Below are 18,283 nucleotides of genomic sequence, written 5' to 3'. Positions count from 1 at the left end.
ACAGTTCAGTACAGCAGGGTGAGAAAACTAAACTTTTTTATTTATTTTTATTTTTTTTTTTATTAAACAGTGGTTTAGAACAAACTGTGTATTTAGTCCTATTCAAATGGTAATTGTTTCTCAGGGGGACGTAAGGTATTTTCACCATTTACAGGGGGTAGTCTGTGATGTTATTGCCCTCTGAACCCAGAACGTCAGTGTTTTTCTCCTAACACCAGCATAAAAAACCCCGGCCGAATTACCTACTGTTTTTTTTTGACAAACACCAAGGTCGTGTGGGAATTTAATTGCCGTCCGAATCCACATCTCTGAGTTTATAACAAGAGATTAATACAAAATTCACTTTTGAAACCCTTTTTGGCCACTGCGGAGCACCGTATGATAAGTGTTGAGCTTCGCTGTAGTTTGCACACATTTTAAAGATACATTTTTGCTGAAATTTTGTATTTACAAGAACAATATTTCATCACCACTCCACAAACAAGAACAAAAAGAAGAAAGAGAAATAAAGCACAAATGGGCATTTATTCTGGCAGCACATTTTAAAATATGTAAAATTAGCCTATTATATACAGTTGCATTAAAATTATACCAAGCAGCTTCATGCTTACCTCAAGTAGCCTACTGTAAATAAGAGGCTGCATTAACTTATTTCTGCTAAATTCCCCATTTTTAAAATGACATAATTTGAGATAAAATGCAAGACAAAACCATTTCAACTATTTTTAGACAGGAGATTTAAATAATCAAGTAATAAATAGGATATAATTATTAAATATGAATTTATTCTCATTAAAGCATGTGCCATTTTATTCACATCAGACAATCATCCAAACACATGAGCGCTCCTCCACCGTGAATACATTGTCATCCGAATGCCAAGTTTTATCAATGAGGTGCAATGCCAATATTATTTTTACAGACGTCCACATGAGAATCAATTACTGTCCGAATAGGGCTTTTGTCTTTAATTTAATTCAGTTATAATTAAAAATGTTAAGGATAAAAAACTATCTCTGCTAATGCTGTAAACTATACAGGGAGCCCTTGCTTGCACATTACTATAATATTGAAGGTTGCAATCAACAACAGAGCCCAAACTATTAAATTCAGTTGCTATTAATTTTTAGATATAATCATCAACATTCAAATAATAATCATTAAAAAAAAAAACGTATGTATACATCTAAATTGCACATAGGGCAGTTTTTGCATTAACTTCTATATCTAGTTATAAAATTATGTCTAACAATTTAAAGCGTTAATTAGATTAATTACGGGAAAAAATAATTTTAACGCATTTAACACACTTGCCCTGCCCCCAGACCTATATAGGTCATCTGACATTTCATACAGTTGATGAAGGTTGTTAAATAATTGCCTAATATAGTATTCAGTCTAGTGCTGCAAGGATATTGCACAGCTTTAAGATAACCGACTTTCTCATTTGAGCTGTCAGCTGTCTGTCACCAGTCGTCAATGTTAAAATATTTGAGAGGACCAGTCAAATCAATCTAGGCGGGCTTTATGTTCACGACAGCTGCTGAGCGCGAATTCAAGCTTCAGTTAGTGGTCATAAAGTGCGAGATATGATGTAAGTTGCTAAACTACCCATTTTTTGATAACTGTTGCTTGAAATATTAAACAGCCAACAAAAATAATCAGGGATTGAATAGTAGTTATAATTTACGTGATTCATGTAATAATTAGTAGTAGCATAACTGTCAATGTGAAGGGTCAAGAAACAATAACAAAGCCATTTTCATCATATATTAGTCATTTGATTAATAATAAATGCACATATTGTGAATTAATTTAATAAACTTATCTTAAACCTAGCTTTCCTGGTAGCCTTCAGTAAATTAACTTATATAAATATATAAATAAAATATATAAATATCAACTGACCATATGTTTACTTTCTATATTGACACAGATAAAAATGAAAAGACTATTGGCCAAAGCTCAGCTTTGAATAGTCAAAACCCCCAGTTTTACAGAATAGGCCTAAGCTAGACCTAGACTAAAGTGTATGTTTGAGCTGTTTTAACTGAAAGTAACTGAAATATCTTCAAATATATCAGTGCCATCGTGTTGTCTCAAGATGCACACCCATAATGTTTTTTTCTAGGGTACGTTTATAAAAGCTACTTAAATACCTAATTGAACTAAGCCCTAATCCTGGCTTAGGCTAAGCCCTGTCTGTGAAACTGGGCCAATGATAATTTAGACTGAGGGTGGAAAAGAAAGTGATGGAGATGACAAGGAGAGATTTTAAAGCTATTATTTTCCATTTTTTTGGCCTTCAAATGTCTTAAAATGCATATATGTAGATAAGAGAAATCTAAAATTTAAGAAGTTAATATTGTTGCCTGGCAAGGCCAGACTGATATATCTTCCTCAAGATATATCAGTCTGGTCAGTCCGCCCTCCGTCACGATTCGAGTCAACTCCAAACCGTACCGTGCAGTCAGATTAGTTTATTTCAGTGACGCAAACAGCGTCACTCTAGTGCGGCGAAAGTCCCTTCAATATCAACAAAGATTGTGCACGGGAGACCCGAGAGTTTGTTCTATTCAGCCGTGAATTCAGTTTTAAATGACCAAAAACACATTAATTATTTACTTTTCACTGTTGACTCTCTTGTTGCTTTGCTAACGTCATATCCGCCCTTCTCTGATTGGTTTACTCCACTTCCTGTAGGCTCGGATTTGCTCTGCCCTAGAAATCGAATTGATTCAATGGCCGACCAGACTCATCCGCTGTTACAGTGGTGAGGCTGGATTTTCCAGGCAATTAATATTGTTTTATTTTAGACACAATACTTCAGTTCTGAATTAATCAACTGTTTGAATAAATGGAATGAATTAGACATTTACCGCCACCTACTGGCAGTTTTATGTTCCATTACCTTTCCCTACCCCACTAACTTGCTGGATCCTTCCTCTCTTGTCATTCTGGGACCTCAGAATTCACAAATTAAGCACCGGTCAGGAATGAACATCAATCATGCTGGATCAAAGAAAACACACATACATACTTTTCCAGTTGCTTGCTTACATTTATTTGTGATCACAGGAGTGCACAAATCAGATCCATTAAAGATTTTAAGTCCAAAGGCTTACACATTTTGAAAATTTTTTGATAAAATATCAAATGTTTAAGGAACATTACTTTAGAACAAATTAACATTTCTATTACTTTTTCACAAAATCATGCAATATGAGGAGGTTTGAGTGATCTCACATTTCACTATACCGCTATCCATTCAGGCAGAGCAACAGTGGGAGCTCACGGACAGAGAACAGGAGTTATGAGTTATATGAGTTAATCACAGTATATGTAATTTATGACATATGCAGATACATTAGTCCAGTATCAAGAAGAGGGGCTTTCACACCAGAGGAACCTTTTCATAGTTCCTATAACTAATGTTGGAAGTAACCGCATTTTGGCACATTTGCACTGCATGAACAGAAAATGATTAGTTTTAGAAATGTCGTTTGAGGGATCTAAATTGGCTCCGACTTCAAAGTAGGGTATTTTCAACAACGTAAGTGTACATTGATTGGCCAAATGTATGCAAAACATTGGCAAGCCATTCTCAGTGCTGTCAAAATAAAAGTCTGCCGTGGTCAAAATTAAAGGCACGCACAACAACCAGAGTGGCAGAATGTAAGTGACGGCTTATGCCACTTTTTATGCATTTTATATCAATCTTTTATGATTCTTATGTATTTGTTTCCTTTTTTCATTACATTTTCATTCTTATGTATTTGTTTCCTTTTCATGTAAATCACTTTGAATTACCATTGTGTATGAAATGTGTTATATAAATAAACTTGCATTGCCTTGCCTTGGAAATGTGGCTAATGAGACTGTGCAGTAAGGGTTCATGACTGTCATAAATGTTTCCATCCCCGTGGTCACTGCATGGAAATACTATTAAAATTAATTGGGGAAAAAACTTTATATTAAAAATATTATTTTCTTCTCTATTAATGTAATACAGTGAATGACAACTTTGTGCTATCCCAATTGTTTACATTATGTACAATTTAACATGACTTTTTTCATGAAACCAGAATCTTCCACTAATTCTTATGAATATGGAATTGTAAGTTATTGAAGGATGTGAAGGATACACTTTATGTGGATGCAGCCTTTTTAGGACCAGGACTGAAAGCTTTGTGATCATTAAAAAAGATTGTCATGTACAGAATATTAAAAACATGATTTTAATATCCATCTCATACTCATTGCACTGTTGTCCTTTTTTATAGACTTGATGGATGTGGTCTCTCTGATCAGTGGTGTGAAAGTTTGTCTTCAGCTCTACAATCATCAAATACATATTTGAGAGAGCTGAACCTGAGTAACAATGACATCCAAGATTCAGGAGTGAAGCTGCTCTCGGACGGACTGATGAGTTCACACTGTCAACTGAACATACTGAGGTTTGACCTTCACATTTACTATTAGACGTGCACAATCTATGAGCAGTCAATGTATTACTAGCTGAAAACTGAATATTCAATCATTAATGTGTCAGTAATAGAGTTTTTGCTGTATTTTAACAGTTCGTGTGTATTTGAATGCTGACTACTTACAGATTATCTAATTTGTCAAGTGGTTTCAAGTGCATCTGCAGCATTTGTAACCTAAAAGATGTGTTTAACCTATCATGTTGTAGCAATTCTATTTGTTGTAGAAAACACTGTCCCTTTAATAAAACAAAGTTGTGCTGGTGAGCAGGGCTTGACATTAACTTTTTTGCTCACCAGCCACTGTGGTTAGTGGTTTTCCAAAGTTACTAGCCACTCAGCATTTTCACTGGCCACAATTTTGATGTTGGTAAATTACATTTTATATGATTAAAGTTGACTTTGTTATGCTTATATTACTTTATTTTGAGTCATTTTACTTGATTTAAAAGATTTAAAACCCTTTCAAACTTTTAAATGCAGATTGACCACCTAAATCAAGACTACATTGTATATCAGCTGGTATGTACAGGTGGGCAAGAGGTGGAATTTTATAAGTTATTTGTGTTAGGCTATATAAAAGAGCAAATAAGCAAATTACAAAAACAATAGTAAATTAAAAATAATCTTTTCTTCAGATACAGTAGGTTTATTTAACATCTTTTGTTGTTTGATTAACATTAATGACAGACAGGTAGGCCTATTTAATCGGGTTGCTGAATGCATGGACTTAACTGACACATATTCAGTTATTACCCACCTGTTTACGTCCACTTAAGCCATAACCAACTGTATTCATGCGAGATACTCCACGCGATGGACATTTAGACATCTGTGTGCACGTGTATTTGACTATTCAGGCGCGAGGAGAACTGATCGAGAGCGAGAGAGCGCTTCTGTTGTGTGTCATTCAGCGCAATTCCGCCTATCCCTCCTTCACTAACTGCACGTAAATAACGAACTGTGTGATTGGATTGTAATTTTGTGCTACGACGATCTTCAACGATCATTTGGCTGTAAACTGAAATTATATTCAACCCGCCAAAGTGGCTAGTGGGAGTGGCTGTCTTACCTGCCACAGCTGAAATCTACCCACATTTGGCGGGTTGGCGGGTGTTAATGTCAAGCCCTGCTGGTGAGAGATTAAAAAGCTCAAAGAAAATGAAAAAAGGAAGGAGAGAAAATGTAAGGGAAAGGAAAAGGTTTTTGGCATGCATGTGTAAACTCTGAATAGGAGAAAATGATTGTGAAGAAAGAAAACAGTAAAGTGCCTAATGTCTCTATGAATGGAATCTGGGCCAGATTTTGTTTTTTTGTCAAGGGTTTCAGCAGCCTGTAGACTCGGAAGCTATGAATATTAACAAACTGGTTTGGACTTATTGTTCGATTTTGAATCCTGTGTTTTCACTACTGCTTTAATTACTGATGATTTTTTCCCTTTTACCTCAATCTTTGCTGCATCGTCTGCCCATTAATTTTTCATCCTTTTGATATTTCCACTTTTGTTGCTCTCTTGGTGCTATTTAATTACACTTTAATTTTGCTTATATAATTCAGTTATAAATTAAATGTATCTTATGAATGATTCCAAAATATAATTGGTGGCTTATTGATAGTATAAGATTTATTTAACAAGAAAGGTATGTAAATGGTAAATGGCAGTCAGATGTCAATTATTTCTGACATTTTAATTACTGAATCCTTTATTTTTTCAGACTGGCAGGTTGTCGATTGACTAGTCAGTGCTGTAAAAGTTTGTCTTTAGCTCTACAATCATCAAACTCCCCTCTGAGAGAATTGGACCTGAGGAACAATGACCTGCAGGATTCCGGAGTGAAGCTCCTCTCTACTGGGCTGAAGAGTTCATACTGTCAACTGAACATATTGAGGTGTGACTTTGACATATTCACTATATACTCAAATATGTGTATGCATAAGTATTTTGTAGAGATCAGATTTTATGTCAGATCTGCATTGTCTGATAGCTGTGACCAACTTACTATTTAAAAATACTTTTTTATTAGTGTCATTTTGTAACAAGTAAAAATTTGTGAGATGAGTACAAAACCCTGACTGAGCAAGTAGCTGGAAGAGAAGGCAGTGGAACCAGATTGGGTATGGGAATTGCAGCATGGCAGGCAGGAAGAGGTAGACTTGAGGTAGGATTGAGAGTAGGAGATCCTCTGGACTGGAGCCACTAGATGGTATGTTATCTCAGAACGTAAACTGATGTGGACATGCGCAAGGGTGCATCGTTAGCATTAGCAAACTCAGCTCACAAGATGATAGACTTACTCTGGTTGATGTAAATTAGCCGGATATACATGCAAATTATACTGTCTTGATTAAATAAAATAAAGTTTTTGCTCAGGTTTTAAAATATATCTCCTTTCTTACAGTATCGCAATATAACACAATATATCGTATCGTAACTCCTGTATTGTGATGAGTACCATATCACCAGAGTCTTGGCTATACACAACCCTATAAGATAGACTATTAATATTCTTTCTTTGAGCAAAAGTATTATAGTATAAAAGGTTCCAATACAGAGGGGTGCAAACCACTTATGCGCATCCGTGGGGAGAATGATATGCTTGAAGCAACATGGAATCACAGCGCTTCTCACTGGAAAGTTCAAAACACAAAAGGAAAAGATGTTGTTGCATGGTGTATTAGATCTATGCAAGAGTTTATTGAGCCTTTCCCTTTAACAGTTTTAAATTTCAGTTACTGAGCATGTAAAGAAAACAATTCATAGTGCTCTCTACTCCAGTGTTGTGATCTAAAACACACCCAGTAGAAAGTACCATGATTTAGAAATAGTAATAAACTCTAGCAAGACGAAATCAATTGTCAATTGTAGCACAAAAATAAATAAAAGAAGACTCAATTCAGTGGCTTATTCATGCGCTGTCTGTGATGGTGCTTTCTGTGTGTGTGCGCTTATTTCTGCAAGGCTTTAAACACAAGCAACTGATAAGATTTTTAAACTGACATTTTAAACTGACATATATCGATGTATTGTTATACCCCTAGCCATAGAATTAATATTTTCAGGTTCAGTCTGCTAAATGCTGGAACACACAATGGCCCTCATTTATAAAATGAACATAAAACAGAAAATTGGGTGTAAGGACATTTCCACGCAAAATTTGGCATTTATCGATGTGGACATGAGCGGTGACTACAATCTAATCTCACGTCAGGTCTCAGCTTGTGTACGCACATTTTTCAATCAGCAGGAACTTGTGTGCAGCATAGTAAATCTGGTGGAGAATTGTTATGAGATTATTTTCCTGACCAACAATCACTCACTAACCGATCATTAACCATTAAACGACACAATTAAAAAGTCAAATTAAAATTAAATTAGAACAGATGAGTGTCTTAACTCTCTGAGGTCTGAAAACGCGCCGGCGCGTTTTGCAGGTTTTTTTTCACGTTGCAGCAAAACAGACTTAAAATACTCCGTCATTTTTTGTCATAGAGACATAAGTAATATATCAATTGAAACTATAGAATATCTTCTTTTATTTGTATACACTCAGAGTAAAAACAAAATGTTGTGCTTTTTGTAAAATAAAGAAAACTAACATGATGCGTGATTTCTCCTCTCCCTCTGAACGAAGTCCAATCTGATAGTTCTCAGAAAATTAACTGTAACTTAGTGAATACTAATCACAGAAAAATTACACTTATGTCTAAAAAAACGTTAAGATGTCAGGTTTTAAATCATGTAAGTCAAATCAAAAACAAACCTTCTGTGTTTATGTAATCTGTATGAAAAGAGAGCCATGTCAGAAGTCCGTGATTCAGCTCATTATCCGCTAATGCGGCCACGCCCACGGAGGGAGCGCTATTCAGACGCAAATTCTGAGGCAATATATAGCGCTATTCAGACACAAATTCAGTCAATACATGCATTCATCGTCTCGTATTTATTGTCTTGAAAAGTGTTTATCTGGATGTAAAAGTCATGGTTGGGGAGCTCTAGAAGACATGCAGTTAGTTCCTGTTTTCTTTTCTTCTATAGATTAATTTTAGATGAGTTTTTGTTTCTTTAGCGCCCTCCGGCTGCAGTATGAATTGGAAACTCCATTCATGGAATAGCCTCTTCTTCTTTTAGATGAATTTGTGGACTAAAAATGCACAGAGAGCGCCCTCTGACTTCAAGTATGAATTGAAAACACCAGCGCTCATAGTATTGACAATGAATATTAAATAAATATAACTCCTCTGTATAGAAAATTGACATAATCATATGAGAATCCAATATTTCTCCAAATGTGCATGCTTTTAAACTAAAAGCCTATATTCAGACTCTTTGCATCACAGAAATACATTATATTTTAAAGTATAATATAAAACCATTACTTTATATTGTAATAATATTTTTCTGTATGTTTCATATAGCATGATGAGCTTGAGACATCACAGAAGGTTTTTTTCACAGCCTACCTGACTGAAATGCCTCATTAATATGCAAGTCATTTCAGCTCATTACTATGCAATTTTTTTGTCTTCTCAGGTGAGAATGGCCCATTATTCAGTGGTGATTCACGCCTCCACGCATACTGTGTTTCTTGGCAAAAAGTGTCTTACAAAAACTAAATCAATATATTTTAGTTTTATATGAAGGAGTAGGCAGCATAATTTTTACATAATTCTGAAGCAAAAACTCTAGTCTACAACCTCCAATACCCTAAAGTATTGTAAACACAGATTTACTATACTTTTTTTGGCCTTATTTCAGTGACTTAAGTTTTTTGTTTTTTCAATAACCACGCATAAATGTTATTCCTTCAAAAACACAAACATGTACATACGTGTTCCTCACATATTATTGTAGCCTAGTTTGTGCTGAATACAGTGTAGTGACACTTTTTCCATTAATATGTTTATGAACAACTAAAAAAAGCACAAATGTCAGGGCATGTCAAAACTTCTCCAGGCCCCAAATCAGCCTCAGACTCCAGAGGGTTAAAATACCACAAATGTTTTTTTTGTCTTTCTTTCCAGTGATTTGTATGCACACATGGCTACCTCAATTAACATTAGGATTCACACATCATGCACCTAAAAAATTGAATAATAGGCTATACGAGGAATAAAATAATAGGCTAGGACTATATGAAATATATTTAATTGAAATAATTAACAGATTAACAAAACAAAAGAGAAAAACTGTGCATAAAGTAGGGCTAGTACAGACTACGCTAATTTGATGCGCTGTATTCGTTTTCTTTATTTTATTAAAATATTTATATTTATTTTGTTAAATCCAATTGATTGCATGAGCTCCTCACTCACACACGCAGATACTACATATCAGTTTTAGCGTTGCTAACTTTACATTTCAGCCATTTATCAGCAACCTAAAATGCAGACAAAGTTAACACTGCTCAGTTTAAATGGTCCGCTATACTGTACCAGTCAACGTGTGCAACACCCAACCAAACATATTTCTGCTCATGTGAAGGGTGATGTATGAATGCACCTCAGCTACAACATTATAATTATTTTAACAGTGCTGAACAGAGATTGAGACGGTGGCGCTGCAAGCATGCCATGTCATACTATATCTCTTATGGCAGGCATACTTTTTTTTTGGCATGCATTAGCATGCGATTGTTTTCTGAAATTAGCATTTTTGAGAGATCGCAATCAAGTCATTAGAAGTGATTATCGGCTGATAGCAATGAAAATTAGCCCAAGGTTTACTCACCCTCAAGCCATCCTAAGTGTGTATGACTTTTTTCTTTCTGATGAACATAATCTGAGAAATATTAATAAATATCCTAACGCATCTGAACTTTATAATGGCAGTGATAAGGATCAATGAGTATGATCTGAAGAAAGTGCTTTCATCCACATCCATCCATCATAAACTTGTACTCCGGGGGGTTAATAAAGGCCTTCTGAAGTGATGTGTTTGTGTAAAAAATATCCATATTTAAAAAGTTATGAAGTAAAATACCTAGCTTCTGCCAGACCACCTTCCATATTGAAGTTACAAAGAAAGTGTAAACTGGCATCATGTCAGTTACACTTTTTCAGTAAGTTGAATAGGATAGGCGTAGGATGTTGCGTAAGCTTTGAGAACTGCAAGAGTTTTACACTTTCTTTGTACATTGAATACGGTAGGCGGTCTGGCGGAAGCTAGATATTGGGCAATTTTTCATTTCGAAGTGAACTAATCCTTTGAAACCACCATTGTAAAAATGACATGTAACAGGGTGGTCAAATGTTATACAATGTGAAATTTGAAATATTTAGTCAGGATACACTGGTCTGAGGTTGACCAGCATGTTTTAATGATATACATACATTTTCTCCATCTGTCAAGACTAGGGCTGTCACGATATTAGATTTTTCACACCACAGTTATTGTGGCCAAAATATTTCACAATATCGATATATTGCGATATTTATAGAATCCTTGGGGGGGAAATTTATCAGTCTAAATAATTTTTACTTTGTTTATTTAGTTTTTCTCTTTCAGGGTTGCTGCACATTTTTAAGTCAAATTTAAGGCTTTTTAAGACCTGAAGAAATAAAAATTAATACATACAAGCATAGTAGCCTATACATTATGGCTGTTACCAATCAAATTAAATCATTATCAACAAAATCCATCTTTGTAATACAGAGGTGACACAGAATGAGAAGTGACATTAATATATTTACACAGCATTTACAATTTGTCTACATAAATTTAATTCAATATTTAAATATGGATTTTTTTCTAATTTTAACTTTTTAATTAAAATGTCCCTTAAATATGAAAGTAAACTAAACTGCCAGTAGGTGGCAGCAAGTCACTGTCTTAATGAGTGAGTGAGTCATTTATTCAAATGATTTGTTCAGATGACTGATTCATTCAGGAACGAAGCTCGGATTCATTCGTTCTAAATGTGGATTCAGTCAGTAACAAAAACATTTCTGTTGCATGGGGGCTCTGTTCTGCTGTTAATAATTTTGACATTTTCGTTAGCGAAATAAAGGAAAAAACAATATTAACAATACTGTGTCTAAAATGTAACTCACATTGTTCATTTAACAATAAGTTGAAGGCACATTGCATTTGTGCTGATTTGGGGAAAACGGCACTCTTGCTCGTGTGATATTGTAACACAACTACATCTTATCATATGATATAATGACAAAAACTTGTCGGGGAAAAAATGCCCGTGTTATCTTGAATTTTGAGGGCATATAACTGTATCCATAGCTACATCACGCCGGTAAGATGAGTAAAGAAAACGCGGTACTTATTAAAATAATCACCCTTTATTTAAATATATGAACACAGAAAATCGCTGTTAACAGTTTAATATAACATTTCCCATTCTATGACTAGTAAAATAATCGCAACTTACTCTCTGTAAAATGGCGTAATCTGCAGGGTGATGGACACAGAGGTGGGTAAAAAGGTTGGTGGTGTTGCCACCCTTCGTGCTGACTGTAGCTAGGCAAATCCTGCAGACTGGGCTGTCTAAGGAGCCGAAAAACTCACATACTGTCGAGCTTACTTTACTTCAGAGCCTCTCACTCTCCCGCTTGGAACAGCTGCGCGTGCTGCATCTTCTTCTTGTTTGACAGGTGTCAGCGTTAAGGTGCAATACTGCCACCTGAGAGGTCAACGAGGTACTGGCGCTGGAGTATTTACATATATGATATCATAAGCGTCCTATTCATTTTAAATATTGTGGTTATCGCCAGTACCGGTATATTGTCACACACTAAATTAACACAATATCGATATTTCATGCTTTGAATATCACGGTTATTGTCAATACCGGTATATTGGAACACCCCTAGTCAAGACTAAAAAAAAATTGAATTTTTAATTGTTTTCAACAAACCTGGTTATTTGAAATTAAACCAAACTGTAGAACAAGTGTGGCCAACTCTGGCCCTTGATATCCACTTTCCTGCAGTGCTTAGCTCCAACAATAAACACATCTGATCAGCTAATCAAGGTCTAAAGGATTACTAAAAAGCTACAAGCAAGTGAGTTTTATTAGGGTTGGAGCTAAACTCTGCAGGAAAGTGGATCTTAAGGGCCAGAGTTGCCAGGCCCTGGTGTAAAATATACAGCATATTTAATTGTGTGAATGATCCGTGTGAACGGGGATCCGTATGCGAAAAACACAAAAGAAAAACTTTTTGTTGTTGTTGTTTTTTAGTACATTATTGTAAACATATCTTATATCTCGTCTTTATGACACTGGTGTTGATTCATTCCTGCTTTATTTTTGTTTAGATTGGCCAACTGTAATCTCACTGGTCAGTGTTGTGAAAGTTTGTCTTCAGTTCTACAATTATTACACTCTCCTCTGAGAGAGCTGGACCTGAGTAACAATTCCCTGATGGATTCAGGAGTGAAGCTGCTGTCTTTTGGACTAAAGAGTTCACACTGTCAGCTGATCATACTCAGGTAATTCAGAATTAATATTCATTTGCATTCTTATCAAATTAAATATGTAACTTGATGCTCTTGATTTCTTGTGAGCTTGTAATATGACATTAGAACCCAGCTGTATTTGCTCTAGTCTTTCACTGAAACCTTCTGGACTTGATTTTTAATGAATTGTCTGATTTTTATTCTGGGGATAGGGAGGGGGAATATGTTAATTAGCATATTCATATTTCCATGTATAATAAATGAGGCAAGGGTGTAGAGTTATATTCAAGCTATTTTAAGGCACAAAGAAATGTATTTTCAGAGTTTTTTTTAAATGTGTCATTTTGGTTATCAAAGATGAGTTTTAAGGGATAAAATTATTGACTACAGGGGGACTTTAAGGCTATTAAAGGTAGTTGACCTGAAATGTTTCAAAACAATAACATTAACTTCCAGATCTTGCTAAATTAACACCAAAAGGTGCCAAATAGCTGATAAAATACATAACGCCTTTGAAACAAATTTATATTCAATGTGACTTACAAATAAGGAATACATTAACTGATTCATGTTTTTACATTCTATTTTAAGTATTTGACATCTATTTTTTTTTGTTTGAACATTTAAATTCTATATCCTAATTATTGTTAATATAATTCATTTTTTCCAGGAGCTCATTGCTTCTACGTTCAGTTAAACTGCTAACAGTGATTGTAAATTAATTGCCTAAATTATTACATTATTTGCTAACTGCATTCTTTAAATTGTGATGTTGACATGCATTCTCTGTATAGCTGCTTTGAAATGATATGTATTGTGAAGTGCGCTATACAAATAAATGTGAATTGAATTAAAAATGCTTACATGCCCTGAAATTAAAATAATAATAATAATAATAATAATAACAACAACACTTTTTAGGCTGATAAAGAGTTTAATTTTATAAAATTCTTAATAATAATGTTTTTAAATATTTCGTTATTTTGATTATATCAAACAATATGTTCTGATATGATTGTTTTAAAATACGTTTTTAAATAGTCTTTAAATTGTTTAATATACAGTTGTGTTGTGAAATCACATTTAGTTAGTGTATTCACTATTATTTAGTGCATTAAAATTTTTTTGGAATTATCCCTCTGCAACTAAATTAACCAAACAGGTCACTGTGATAGTGATGTCTGATTGATGTCAAACTAATGGCTTGTGGACTATTGTGTGTGTTTGTAGATTGTCTGGATGTATGGTGACAGAGGAAGGATGTGGTTATGTGTCTTCAGCACTGAATTCGAACCCCTCACACCTGAGAGAGCTGGATCTGAGCTACAATCACCCAGGGGATTCAGAAGTCAGGCTGCTCACTGATAAACTCAACCATCCAAAATACAGACTGGATCAACTCAAGTATGTGTGTGTGTGTGTGTGTGTGTGTGTGTGTGTGTGGGTGTGTGTGTGTGTGTGTGTTTACTGATTGCATCATACATGCAAAACGTGACACTTTGTGTTTTACAGTGTGGATCATGGAGGAGAATTCAGGATTACAGCAGGACTACACAAATGTATGTCTACAAATACACACACAAACACTTTAGTGACTGTTGTTGTTGTTGTGTTATAAACTTTATTTCTTCTTATGTTCAGATGCCTGTAATCTCACACTGGATCCAAACACAGCAAACAATGAACTTGTTCTTTCTGGTGAGAATAGAAAGGTGATATGTTTGGAAGAGTATCAGTCATATCCTGACCATCCAGAGAGATTTGATGAGTGTCCTCAGGTTCTGTGTAGAGAGAGTCTGTCTGGACGCTGTTACTGGGAGGCTGAATGGAGAGGAGATGTTGATGTATCAGTGACATATAAAGGAATCAACAGGAAAGGGTGGAATAATGACTCTCAATTTGGACTCAATGAAAACTCCTGGAGTCTGAACTGCTCTGATAACAGATTCACTGTCTGGCATGATAAAAAGTCAACTGACATACATGTCCCTTTAGGCTCCTGTAGAAGAATTGGAGTGTACGTGGATATGTCAGCCGGTACTCTGTCCTTCTACAGTGTCTCTGACACACACACACTCACACACTTATACACATTCAGCTCCACATTTACTGAATCTCTGTATGCTGGATTTTTTGTTTGTCGCCTCAACTCCTCAGTGTCTCTGAGTTTGAAAAGCTTGTAAGCATAAACAGAGATGTTGCACATAAATGAATAATGAAATACTTTATACATCTTTAACACACACACAAATACACACATGATGGGTTTCTGTGTTTTATGGGGACTTTCCATAGACAATGATTTTTATATTCAAACTGTATATATTTTATACCTTAAAACAGTGGTTCCCAAACTTTTTAGAGTGGAGTACCCCCTGAGGCATTTAACATCCTTCTGCGTACCCCCTCTCTTCCACTTCCACCTTTTCCATAAGGGACAATATTTGCCCCCGTAAATTGATTTACCAGTGCATTTTTATCTTTATAAATACTTGTATAAAATAAATTGTTTTAAATAATAATAATTAAACAATTTTAAATAGAGAAATATGCAATAGTGATAAAAACAAAGTGATACTTTTAAATATTAAACGAAAACTGCCAGTAGGTGGCGGTAAGTCGCTGTCTGAATGAATCATCGAGTCATTCATTCATTCAGTAACAAAGCAAGTGGCTATATTTATGAATGGAAAAAATGCATTAGGCTATTGATTGTATAATATATTGTCAATATTAAAAACAAGAACTCACACAAGATATGTTTTGTATTGAAAAGAGTTTGAGTTTTAAAGGGGGACTCAGTAGAATTTCAAATACACTGTTTGGAAGTTAGTCGGGCCGACAACAACAAACGCCTAACCAATCAGCATTATGGGGCATATGATGGTCGAGTAGAGAGAACGAGCAAGAGGGAGATTTGAAAATAATAAGAAAAAAAAACAAGAACAAAAGATGAGACACAATACAAAAGAACTCAAAAGAATATCACTGGAATGAAGGTTTATGACAGGGCAAGCGCTTTAGGACCACATTTATATTAGAAAAGCTTTCCAGTGCTGGAGAGAGCTAAGCGAGAAGGCCTGAAAACAGATGCGGAGGCTGCTTCGACGCCTTTTCATGTGAGTAACACTGGGTTTTGACTGTCTGGAGCTGCTGTGCTGTTTGCGACTAACAACGTACACTTTGTATTTACTCTAGTGTACTGTACTTTCATTTTAGTGCTTCCTTGTCATTTATTCATCAACTGTTTTATTTTTCGTGAAGCATTTTGTTGCGCATCAGATGTGATAAACAGACATTCACTTTGTATTGCGTGTGTAACAGTTAAGATAGTGAGAGTTTTGCAGTTAAACTACTGCACACTGATGACTGCTAGAGAATGCGTGTGTTTAGTGTCATTGACAGTGCACTCGCCTCGCATGCTAACAGCGATCGGGCCAGTGTTCGAGACTGACTCTGAGCAGGGTGGTTAGGATTGAAGAGTGAGTTTGGGTTGATTTCAAATATTAACAACCAATAGCATTGTTCAAAATCTATTTACAGCACCTTTAAATCGATATCAATGCATAGTCTGCCTATGGGCTATTTGTTCTTCAAGCTAGTAAGTGCTACATCCCCACTTTTACATTGTCGAAAACAGCAGTAGTTTAGCACAATCTCCTAAGGCAGCAAACTCTGGAGGCAACTTATCATATACTTGTGTGGATACAGGTAGGTTTGATTGGACGTTATGTATTTACGGCATTTTCCCTGCTAGAAATACATGCTCGCTTTTAATGTTATTTTAAGGAAGCATAGAATGATATGAACGGCAAAACTTAGCATTTTGTGCCCCCTCTGTCACCTCACGTATCCCCAGGGGTATGTGTACCCAAGTTTGGGAACCACTGCCTTAAACACAATCTTCACAGACAACTTTTATATTTAATGTATTTAAAAAAAATAAATAAATAATAATAATTCTCATGGGGACAAAAAACTGTCCCAACAACGTAGGGACTACCTTAACCACACACGCACACACACACACAAAATAAAATGTATAATAATTCCACATGCATACTGGCTTCAATTGTACATGTATCTAGATTTTGTAACAGTTGTATCTAATTAGTAACTATTCAATGTAATACCCTGAAGCAGTAAAGAATTAGTTCACCCAAAAATAAACTTTCTGTCATTAAGTACTCACCCTCATGTTGCCCTAAACCTGTAAGGAACACAATTTAAGATATTTTTGATGAAATCCAAGGGTTTCTGAACCACACATATGCAGCTATGTTATTCTGGACCTCAAAAGGTGCAAAATTATTAAAAACATTGTTAAAATACTCCATGTCATTACAGTGGTTCAACCTTGATGTTATGAAGCGACGAGAATACTTTCTGTGTGCCAAAACAAAACACGAGTTTATTCAACAAATTTGTCTCTCCCCTGTCATTCTCCTATGCTATTTTTGTTGCAGCGCTTCCAGGTTTTATGACAAAATGCCGATTCAGTATTGCCTGTACATGTGAGCAGCACAATGCATGATGCTGATGCAGGAGCTGGCCAATAATGAGTCTGCTTTCTGACATAGAACACGGAAGCAGAAATTTAATTTTTGGGTGAACTAACCCTTTAACAGCATAATATCTGTAAATATGACAATTTTAAAGTACTGTCAAATGAATAGTTTATTAAAGTATTTGCTAAACTAAGAAAAATTATTGTACTCGTGTCACATTCTCTTTTAGTTTCTTTTAGTTTTCTCTTTTAGTTTTACTTACTACCATTATTACATATTACATATTTGGGCAATTTCACTCTGCACAAGAATTGCCCGAAGTGTTCTCATTGACTTCCAGAAGTCTTAATGCTTCGTTTTTTTTTTAAAACGCTGTATTTTTCATATATTTTACCTTTATTCTATACCTCTGTTTTCACTGTCATATGAACGGCTCGTTTGATTTCCTGCTTCTAAGATACCACTCCCTCCGAAATACACAGTGTGCTCAGATTGGTTAGCAGGTTGGTAGCTGGCCCAGTGTATTGTGATATGCTGAAGCGTCCGGAAATGCCACGCCCCTTACCATTCATAGTTAGTGCTTCAGTGAAAATGTAAATAATGGCGTCTATATTGCTGTGCAATCCTTATGCCAAATCTATTAGCCTTGGAACAAATAATAAATTACTAAGACGAAAGATTGCCCATTTGATATACCAGAAACAAATTATACCTCATGTTTTAACACTATCTACATGAGAGCCAGCAGCAAATTCCCAAAGGACTGGCTGAGATAAAGCTGTTTTCTGTGGGGACATGAGTGCTGAACGGTCACTGACGGCCTGGAGCTCACATCTCTGAAATCGTCTAAACAAATTTTCAAATAGGCGCTATGTTTATAT

General features: G+C 35.4%; 1 pseudogene; it reads left to right on the top strand.

Annotated features, from left to right (window-relative positions):
- The window catches only part of LOC137025342 (uncharacterized), a 35,337-nt pseudogene extending 20,260 nt beyond the window's left edge, over positions 1-15,077 (top strand).
- Positions 15,078-18,283: the final 3,206 nt, after the last annotated feature.

This window comes from Chanodichthys erythropterus, chromosome 8, assembly GCF_024489055.1.
Source record: "Chanodichthys erythropterus isolate Z2021 chromosome 8, ASM2448905v1, whole genome shotgun sequence".
Lineage (NCBI taxonomy): Eukaryota > Metazoa > Chordata > Actinopteri > Cypriniformes > Xenocyprididae > Chanodichthys > Chanodichthys erythropterus.
This window is presented reverse-complemented; position numbering and strand designations above follow the sequence as displayed.